The sequence below is a fragment of the Manis pentadactyla genome, unplaced genomic scaffold, assembly GCF_030020395.1.
Source record: "Manis pentadactyla isolate mManPen7 unplaced genomic scaffold, mManPen7.hap1 scaffold_517, whole genome shotgun sequence".
NCBI lineage: Eukaryota > Metazoa > Chordata > Mammalia > Pholidota > Manidae > Manis > Manis pentadactyla.
In genome coordinates this window covers 15105-25862 of record NW_026644904.1, presented here as the reverse complement: position 1 = coordinate 25862, position 10758 = coordinate 15105, and the positions used below count along the sequence as shown (strand labels likewise).

The window sequence follows — 10758 nt, the reverse complement described above, 5'->3', positions numbered from 1 at the left end:
AACCAGTATGAAATATCACCTCACACTAGTCAGATGGCCAGTATCGACACAACAAGAAATAACAAGTGTTGGTTAGGATGTGGGAGAAAGGCAAGCACTGCGCACTGTTGATGGGAATGTAAATTGGTTGCAGCCACTGTGGAAAAGAAAAAAAAGAAAAATTAAACACAGAACTACAATGTGAGCAGCAATTCCACTTCTGGGTGTTTACCTGAAGAAAACAAAATCATCAATTCAAAGAAAAATATATGTAACCCTTACGTTCACTGCAACATTATTTACAATAGCCAGGATATGGAAGCAACCTAAGTGTCTATTGATAGATGAACGGATAAAGATGTGGTCCATATACACAACGGAATATCACTCAGCTATATAAAAGGATGGAATTTTGCCATTTCATGACAAATGTGTAGACCTAGAGGGTATTATGCTAAGTGAAGTAAGTCAGATAAAGACAAATACCATATGATTTCACTTATATATGGAATCTAAAAAACAAAACAAATGAACAAGCAAACAAACAGAAATAGACTCATAAACACAGAAAACAAACTGGTGGTTGCCATTGGGGAGGGAGGAATGGGCAAAATAGATGGGAATAAAGAGGTACAAAATTCCAATTATAAAATAGTTACAGGGATAAAAAGCATGGGGAAACAAGTGGGTAATATTGTAGTAACTTTGTATGATGACAAATGATAACTAACACCGTGGTGAGCATTTCCTAATGTATATAGTTATTGAATTGCTATGTTGTATGCCTGAAAGTAGTATAATATTGAATGTCAACTATACTTCAATACAAGGAAAGCACTTGAAGAAAATATAAATAAAAAGCACCTGCATTTGTCCTGCTCAGAGTGCTACATTCGGTTGCTGAGTCTAAGAATTGGCTAGTGTGTAAACATTTGAATGAAATAATAAATTAATTAGTAAATATTTATTGTATGAATGAATGAGTGATTCGGACAAATAATGAGTACCCAGTGCTGGGCACTGGGATGCAGACATAAACAGGGCAGTCTCTGCAATATTGGGGCTGATATGTGCGCGGGCGAAAGAAGACAAACAAGATGGATGGGTGGGAGGGTGAGGGTATGGATGGGCGGGTGGATAGTCTGGGATCGACCCCCATTCTTAGCATTTTGGGGTGAAAAAGGACAGTGAGGCTGAGCAGCTGTCCCATCCGTAGCTCCGCCCCACCCACCTCCTCGAGACGAAGGTGCGGCTTCCGTCGCTCCAAGACGCGCTTTAGAAAGCCGCGGGGAGTCTTGCGCTTTCTCCAGGACACCGGCGCCGACGGGGCCATCCTCCCGCTCAGGCGCCAGCACCGAGCCGGCGCTCGCGGCCGCTGGGACAACCAGAACAGCCCGGCCGCTCGGACGCTCCCTGAGGCCCGGACACCCCGACGGGAACACTCGAAGCCGCCGCCGAGGGAGCGCGCCCGCGCCCGGGAGTGACGTCCGCCCCGCGCGAGCTCCGCCCCCGGAGGAACGCACTCCCTGGGCGCTGCGCTCTGTGACTGACGGGCCGAGGCGCCCTTTCGTCGCCTTCTCCGTAGTCCCTGCGCTACGGAACTGTCCTCCTATGTTCCATAGACACGTTGGGAAATTGTGGGAGTGCTGGCATGCCACGGCAGCTACACTTGCTCTCCAGGCTCTCACGCTCTGCTGAGCCTAGTATCAATGGCTAAAAAGTAAATGAATAGAAGTTCGTGACGTTTATCAAGAATCTCAAAGAAACAGTGCCTTCCTGGCAACGCATGTTTTTCTGATAGTGATAGCTCACATACCACGTCACTTCTATTCTTCTGAAAACTATGCTACGTGCTAACACCAAGATGTAAAGTGGGGTAGAAAATGTTATTGTATTTGGGCTATGTGTGCCCAGCTAAAAATCAAAGAATGTGTGCTAACTGGCAGCCTCTGACATAGGAGGCTTTACTGGGGGGCAGCGTGAGTAGAGACTAAAACGGATTTTGAAGTCAAACGAACTGGAGTTTGAGTACAAGTCTATCACTTAGCTTTGAGACCTTGGGTAGGTGGCTTAATCTCTAAACATGAATTATATATATATATGATCTAAAGAGGGGGAAATACCCAATAGTATCCCTACAGTGCACATTCTCCATATTTTGGCTGCCTTCCCATTTTGCAGGAAATAAGTATTGTGTGAGTCCTGTAAAGCTGTCATCACACTACACGACATATGGACAATTTTTTACTTATATCGAGTGCTTCAATTATGATTTCTTACTATGTTCTTTGAGATATTTTCCAAACAAAAACGAATCATTAAATTGTATTATTGCTTCTATTCATAATCGTACACTAAACATAAAGTGTGTTTTAAAATAAAAAATTATGCACTTGACTACACAGATAAAAACAGTATTTTTATAATATGCTCCAAATTAAGTTCCGTTCTCTCTATCCCTCTACCTCTGTACATCAATTTACAATTCAGAATTAGGGAACATGTGAATAAACTACCCAGCAGTCACAATCACAAGAGAAGTAACAGACACTTGAAGTAGATCCTCAAGAATGTTAGATAAAGAAATGATTAAATATAGAATATAAAATAAATATGCTTAAATTTTTTTAAATGAGAAAGTAACAAGTCATTCCCTCACAAAATGAAGCTGGCTGTATTTTTCAAAAGTAAAATGAAATATCAATAAATTTCAAAAAGGTCTTACTTAAAATTAAATAATCAGTTAAATAAACAAGACATTAGAAACAGCAAAATAGAAAAGTAGTGTCTTGTAAATCGAGGAACTACACAGTGATGGAAAAGATGAAAGATGATTTTTTAAATAAGGGGAAAAATATAGGAGTTCCAGGATGAGTGAATAAAAATAATGGAAGAGAAGAAATACTCAGAAAATAATGGCTATAGAGTTTTCCAGAACTGAATTTTTACTTTCAAGAAACATTATGTAACTCAAGCAAGATAAAGAAAACAAAAATGAATGCCTAGAAATAGGCCAGAAAAACTTCTGAATACCACTGACCTGGAAAACATAGTAAATGTATCCAGAGATTAACCATAGCTTGAAAGGCAAGAAAACTAAGCTGAGAACATAATTCTCTACAGTACCAAGAGAAGCCAGAACATAGTGGAACAATAACTTCAAACTACCTAAAGCTAGTAACACCTGACACAGAATTTTATAACTAAACTATCATTCAGAAATGAGGGTAATATAAAAGACATTTTCAGACAAAAAATGATCATTACTGTCACTAGCTTTCACAGAATGTCTAAAGGATGTCCTTCAAAAAGAAAGAAATTAAAATGAAAAAAAAGAAATTGGATGTAAACAGTTAATACACCAGTGAGTAAATCAAAACAAACATTGACTCTATTAAACAATAATAATAAGTTTGGGAGAATTTGGTGAAAATTAAAGGAAAATAGTCTAATGTTCTTCTCTTTCGAGGAAAAAAGTAAAAATACTGGATAACTATGTTTTATTAAGTATTTTGTTTGTTTGTTTGTTATCACTAATCTACAATTACATGAAGAACATTATGTTTACTAGGGTCCCCCTTCACCAAGTCCCCCCCACGAACCCCATTACAGTCACTGTTCATCAGCGTAGTAAGATGTTGTAGAATCACTACTTGTCTTCTCTGCGTTGCCCAGCCCTTCCCATACCCTCCCCCCACCGCACATTATACATGCTAATCGTAATGCTCCCTTTCTTTTTCCCCCTTATCCCTCCCTTCCCACCCATCCTCCCCAGTCCCTTTCCCTTTGGTAACTGTTACTCCATTCTTGGGTTCTGTGATTCTGCTGTTTTGTTCCTACAGTTTTTCTTTGTTCTTATACTCCACATATGAGTGAAATCATTTCCTATTCGTCTTTCTCCGCCTGGCTTATTTCACTGAGCATAACACCCTCCAGATCCATCCATGTTGTTGCAAATGGTAGGATATGTTTTCTTCTTATGGCTGAATAATATTCCATTCTGTATATGTACCACATCTTCTTTATCCATTCATCTACTGATGGACACTTAGGTTGCTTCCATATCTCGGCTATTGTAAATAGTGCTGCGATAAACATAGGTTTTCAAACTGGGCTGCTGCATTCTTAGGGTAAATTCCTAGAAGTGGTATTCCTGGGTCAAATGGTATGTCTATTTTGAGCATTTTGAGGAACCTCCATACTGCTTTCCACAATGGTTGAACTAGTTTACATTCCCACCAGCAGTGTAGGAGGGTTCCCCTTTCTCCACAACCTCGCCAACATGAAGTATTTTTATTAAAATATTAAAGGAATTATTTTTAAAAGGAGTAGAGGAGAGAGGTTCAAGATGTCAGCGTGAGTAGGGTGGTGGAAATCTTCTCCCAAAACCATATATATTTTTGAAAATACAACAAATACAACTACGCCTAACAGAGAGACCAGAAGATACGGTACAACAGCCAGGCTTCATCTACATCTGCGAGAACACAGCATTGACATACAATGGGGAAACGACAGCCTCTTCAACAACTGCTGTTGGTAAAACTGGACAGCTCCATGCAAGAGAATGAAACTGGATTATTGTCGAGCCCCATACACAAAAGCAAACTCAAAATGGATCAAACACCTGAATGGAAGTCATGAAACCATAAAACTCTTAGAAGATAACATAGGCAACCCCAAGTATCCAGTCCCCGGGGATGGAGGAGGAGCAGAAAAGAAAATCAGAAAGCTAGTGAATCGGTGCAGGAATGTCTGCTTGGACCCCTGCAAGCTGCTACTTCATGTGTCTGCACCCCAGCCCCTCTCCCACAACTTCCCCTGGAAAAGCCCTGACCGCTCGTGTGTCGGGAGGACGGTGGTTCTCTAAGGCAGGAGCCTGCCACTCCCTCGTTTGCTAGCAAGTCAATCAACTATCCTTTCCTTTCCTCAAAACCTTGTCATTGTGTTTTGTGATTTGACCTCAGGGACGAGGACCGGGTCTTGGTTTCAGCAGCAGCACCCCCCACCCCGACCAAGTGCCCGCAGTGCCACTCCTCCAGTGTCAGAGGCCACAGGGCCGAGCTGTCAGGGACGCAGAGCTCCCGGCTTCCTCCTTGCTAGCCACGGGGGACTGTGCCGGCCAGGAGTTCGTGCTGTGTGGCAGGGCAAGTACAAGCCTCTAGAACTCCCTCTGAAGTATATATTGAAAGCAGTAATGCCTTCCAGGAGAGGTTACAGACTGGAGTTCCCACCAAGGACTTGGAAGAAGTCGGGGTGGTGATTTCCACGAACCCTTATTGAAGTCACTCACGTGGCCTACTCAGAAAACGGACGAATCTTGGAGATGACAGTGCGTGATGGTCACCGTGATCGGAGTGTCTCAGATTGCAGCTACTGCTGCACGTGGGGCTTCATCACTTGGTCCCCAAGCACCCAGTGTGTAAGTATTGGTCAGGAAAATGCTCTTTGTTCTCTTCCTGTGAGTAAAGACCAGTAGGGCAGTTAGCTTTCAGCCGGCAAGGAGAGAAAACTATCTCAGAGGCATATCAGACCTCCAGACTTAGGCTGTCATTTAGTCAGAAGGAAACTTCGTCTCCTTTTCCTTCCAGCTGTCACACTGGCCCATCCCATTGATGGTACTATGCTGATTGGACCCAGTGATCAGGAAGCACAACTTGTCTAAGCATATTGATAGAACACACACGTGTCAGAAGGTGGGAAATAAATCCAACAAAAATTCAGGGGCCTTTCGCCTTATAGAAGTTTCTAGAAGTCTATCTTGTGGGCATGCAAAGCTCTCCCTTCTAAGCTGAAGAATAAGGTGTTGTATCTGCACGCCCTCCAACACACACACACACACAAAAGAGCACAGCAGCCTGGTGGATCACCTTGGATTTGAGAGGCAGCATAGACCTCATTTCCAGTGTGCTACTCTGACCCATTTACTGATTGGTCTGAAAAGCACCTAGTTTGAGAGCAGCCTGGACCTTTGGAAGGTGGATGCCAGTAGATGGCAACACCTGGATCTCCTCTCATTGCTGCCCCTTCAAGGTGCACACCTGAACATGGCCTAGAGGGGAAGTGACTTGCCCAAGATCACAAGGCCCGGACCCCGGCCTGACTTGCATGGTGTTCCACGCTCCATGCCAAGCCTGGTTGGCATTCTTCCATCTCTGAGTCTGTGCATCAGACACACATGACAGAAGCCCAAAGGAGTTTTAGGTGTCATCCACGTATCCCTGGGAATGTCCCTAGGGAGGAATGTCTGGAGTGACCCTGCCTGTGCAGGTTGGGACGTTGGACAGCTCCTGGGAGGTACCGTGGCCTCAGCAGGACAGGGAACTGGGGAGAAAAAGAGGCCTGAGCTCAGCTCTCGTCTCCTCAGAGCTGGGACCCTGGTGGCATTGCCAAAGAGCGAGTGGAGGGCTCTGGTGGAGATCTGTGTAGTCGTGCATGGCAAGGGCCAGGAGGGTGGGCAGTCAGCAGCCCAGAGGGGCATGTGGGCGTGTCTGAATGCAGCGAGGGTCCCAGGAAATGGACCCTCGAAGAAGTGATGTCACTGAAGACACGCCCAGTAGAACCTGGACAGAACCCAGCTCCTGGTCGCAGACCCCAGTCCTGCTCACTTGACCGGAGGCGCTCGATAGAGCAACATGCGGTCTTGTTGTGCGGAGCCTTCTGAAGGCGTGGGAGTCAGGGAAGCCGAGACAGAGAGTCTTCCTGCTCGCTGTGGGCGTTGGCTGAGAGACCACCTCCCACGCCTCTTTCTGTGTCTCCCGAGGAGCCCCGAGGTAACACAGGGCAGCCCAGAGTGGGCCACTCCAGGGCCAGGACACTGTGTGACCCATCACGGCTGACCTTCCTGCCGGCCTTTCCTGTGTGTGTGCGGTGGGCGTGGGGCATGGGTGGGACTGAAGGCTGGCCAGGAGGGGGCACTCAGTGTCACAGCTCTGGTCTAATGATTCAGGACGTGGAGGTGAGTGTGGGGACCAGGTACTTCCACACACATGTTAGTCCTGACCCGGGGGTGTCCTCTCCTTCCCTCAGGGACTGGATGTCTAGGCAGATGGCCCTCTGCGCCTGATCTCAGGGGCACAGTTTGTGCCCCACATTGCCCCCTGCGGGGAGGTCCACACAGTCCAGGTGCCTGCTCCCCAGCTACAGGGCACCGGCTTTGCAGAGCTCCACCCTGGGGAGCGAGGAGGAGCTGGTGGATGGACCCACCTACTCCATCTCCCTGGACCTGGGGCAGGCTGCGTACACCCCAGGACCCCATTCCAAGCCTGGTAACCTGCCGGGGCCCTCCCAGGGCTGCCCCACGAGATTGGCCAACAGACCCACTCCAGAGGGCCTGGAACCTCGCTCCCGGGGGCACCCCGTGCCTCTCCTTGCTCGCACCCCAGGGGGCTGGGGGCTCTCGGGTGAGCTGCAAACCTCCCTCGTCCTGGTGGGTCCTGGGTTTCCCACTGACTATATCCCTGCTGCCCCCCTCAGCGTGAACCTGAGCCATCTGTCCATGGGACTGAGGTCCCCAGGCGCAGGGCTCCCCGGAAAGGCGGGAGGAGGAAGTGGAGAAAGCACACAACAGGAGTGGAACCGGCTACAAACACCAGCCGGAGCGCTCCTGAGCTCACACTTCCTCCTGAGGATGCTGACCATCCGACCACGGGCCAGCGGCTCCCCCGGTGAGCACCCACCCCCTCCTGGGCCCAGTCGGGCCTCTGCCCACAGCCCGCGGTGTCTAGAGCGTCCCCACATGTGTCTGATCCTCTGCGTGCTCCTCTGACGGGCAGGGTGGCTGGCGATAAGCCTGTTAGGGTGCCCATGGGGAGCATGGGAGGAGCTTAGAGGGGCTCCCCTGGCCCCCGGCAGTGCAGAAAGGACTGCTTGCCAAGCTGGGCCACTTCGGGGCTTATTTCTTAGTACCCAATGAAAAGCCTTTGGCCTCACCCGTCAGTGGCCTGGAGCCTGGCTCATTTGGAAAAGCACATGGGAAGCAGCCTTTGGAACGGAGGCTTGCGATTCTCTGCGGCTGGGCCTGGTCTTTGTCCTCACTGTGGCCACATGGGGGACCTCTGGGGACAGCAGAGGGGTACCTGGGAAGGTTCGGGTAAGGCTGCCTTTAGCAACAATAGGGAATGAAGCACCCACTTGTTGCAGACCTTTGGGGCACTTAGCATAACTCACTGAAGGAAGCAGATGAAATACTGGGACCCCGTCCCCGGTGGACTCTGTCAATCACTTCAGGCGTCATCCTCAGGTCATGGCCGGGGAGTGTCACAGGTGATGCCCTCTTGGCCTCTTCCAGGAACAGGGGGCATGACAAGGGGCCAGAGGAGGAATTGAAAATATAAGCATTCACTGGGTCCAGAGGGGGTACTGCCCATCTCACAGAATAGGGGGAGGAGGCGCTTGGGGCTTTCGGCAGGGGGCGCACAGCAGAGCCCAGCAGGTCACTCATCTTTGGATTCCCATGGGCGGGCTGACGACTGGGGACTTCCTATTCGGGAGGATGGGAGAAGATGGGGTCCCAGGACAGACACACAGGGTCAGGAAAGGGGAGGGGCAGGTGCCTGGACAGGCAGGGGAGTGCAGAGAGGCCAGGCCCACACAAGGCTGGGCCGGGAGGGCAGTGTGGCTGGAAAGACCAGGCTTCTCACTCTGCCACCCCCCGGCCTTCCCGCAGCCCCAGGATGGGACGGGCTAGGTGCTTTGCCTGGGAGCCCGAGAGTGTGCCCAGGGTCCACCATGACAGCCAGCCTTCATCTACCCTGGAGGGCCAAGTCCACCACCACTTGGTCCAGGAGATGTACCTGTGGCCCACGGTGGCAGAGCTGCAAGGTGAGGGGCTATGGCCAGGGGACCATCCAGGGTGGGCTTCCCGGGCTGAAATTCCCTGCAAGGCCATGAGGTCTTTTCTGTCCTTGGTAAGGTGTGGGGGTAATCAGGCCCGGGGTGACCCTTTCTCTGTGTCCTGCTCCAGCACTACGTCGGAGGAGACCGAGGTGGCACGCCTGGTACCTCTTGTGCCACCACTATCTACAGCCAGTTCAGGAGCTCCCTGAGAGCCCTGTGCTGGAGCTACAGCCGGCGTCACGTGCTTCAGTCCCTGCAGAGCCGGAGGATGTCCCAGCAGTGGCCTCAGTCCCGGTGCTAGCTGTGAGCACCTGGGACATCCCAGGGGTGCTCTCCGGCCCTGAGCTGGAGCCCCATGATCCCTCAGGCCCGGGGCCCAGGGCACCTGCCGGAATGGCATCAGGCCAGGGAGAGCCAGACCTGGGCCTGGAACCCACCAGGCCCTGTGCCGCGAGCACCCAGGACATGTGGAGGAAGGAGGAGCCGAACATCTTGGCGTTTCCTCCCTGCCTCGTGGCTGAGCAGCTGACCCTGATGTGTGCGGTGAGCGGAGCGGGCTCCCAGGGTCGAGGGTGGGCCTTCCCTGTGTTACGGGCTGCCCCAGACCTACCGTCCCCTGACGTGGTCTCCTGTGATCTGGCCCCACGTCCCAGTTTCCCCACGGGCTCACCATGTGCCCTGAGAGACTCTCCTCACCCCCAAGCCCTCACTGACCACACGGGGACAGTAGGGCTGGCCTTTAGGGATCCTTGCAGACCAATGAGGAGGAGCGGAGGGAAGGTGGGCAGGGCCTGGCCAGTCTGGGAGGGGCAGGGCAGGGGTGCTCAGGGAGGTGCTGCCAGGGCCTTAGGTCCTTGGGCCATTGGCCAGGCAGGCCTCCGCACCTCAGCAGCCCCTGCCATGGACCTGACTACGTGGGAGACACAGACACCAACAAAGGCTGTGGGTGGAGGTGTTTCAGGGGAAACTGCACCTGAGTGGGGAGCGGGATCCACGGGGTGGCAGAATGGGAGGCAGATGCCCCAGGACGGGCAGGCGAGAGCTGCCTTGTGCTGCAGGGAGGAGGTGAGTGAGGGTGCCTGTGAGCAGAGCCCCTCTGTTCCCCACCATGCTGTGCATCCAGTTCTCCGTGCCTCAGTGGATGCAGTCCAAAGCCCAGATGGCCACACCCCCAGCTGCCTGGGCTCTAGCTCTGACTGGTGACTGCCTGGCACAGGGGCATAGCTGGATGACCCCTGCTTCTCATCCCCAGGAGCTGTTCATGAAGGTGCGCCATTCTGAATGCCAAGCCTACCTTTGGCGCCAACCACAAACAGGAACCATTGAGCACATAGCTCCCACCATCCATAAGGTCATGAAGCAGATTGAAGCTACAGTTAGGTTGGTCACCACCTCCTGCCTTGGGACCCCGAGCATGACGGCCCAGGACAGGGCACGAGTGGTGGAGTTCTGGATCCAGGTGGCCGAGGTGAGTCATGGGACGGCCCCTGGGGTCCATCCTGGCCTCTTGGGACCTGCTCCCCTCCTTGGCCAGCTCTCAGGGTGGGTGCCTGCGGTCTGCGCTGCACAGTCCCTGGGCCCCTCCTGCCAGGGCCGTGTGGACCTGGACTCGCAGGCCCTGGTGGGGGTGACAGCCATCCCTGGCCCCTTCCTTGGGTTGAGCTACAGTCCTCCACCCAGGATGGCTGCTCAGCAGGTACCAGGTGTGCTGCGCTCCCTGGGTCTCTGCCCCCTTAAGGACAGGAGTTCATGGGGGGGACAGAAGCAGTAAAGCAGGCCACGCTCTAAGCTCTGTCTTCCCTCCCAGGAGTGCCGGTACCTCAGGAACCACGCTGCCCTCCATGCCATTGTTTCGGCCCTGCAGTGCCCTTCTATTCGTCATCTGGACAGCACCTGGAGACACGTGTCCTGGTGGGTAGGCCTGTCCCTGGGATCAGGGCA

The 10758-nt window shown here is 51.4% G+C and overlaps 1 long non-coding RNA gene across 1 annotated transcript; it reads right to left on the bottom strand.

The window, feature by feature from the left end:
• Positions 1-5289: 5289 nt before the first annotated feature.
• On the bottom strand, positions 5290-9400 carry LOC130682440 (uncharacterized). The gene is made up of 3 exons (XR_008995643.1): positions 8149-9400; positions 7912-8057; positions 5290-5438 (listed from the first exon to the last, which is right to left on the bottom strand). It is a non-coding gene; the product is annotated as an uncharacterized LOC130682440 (long non-coding RNA).
• Between the last annotated feature and the right edge of the window lie 1358 nt (positions 9401-10758).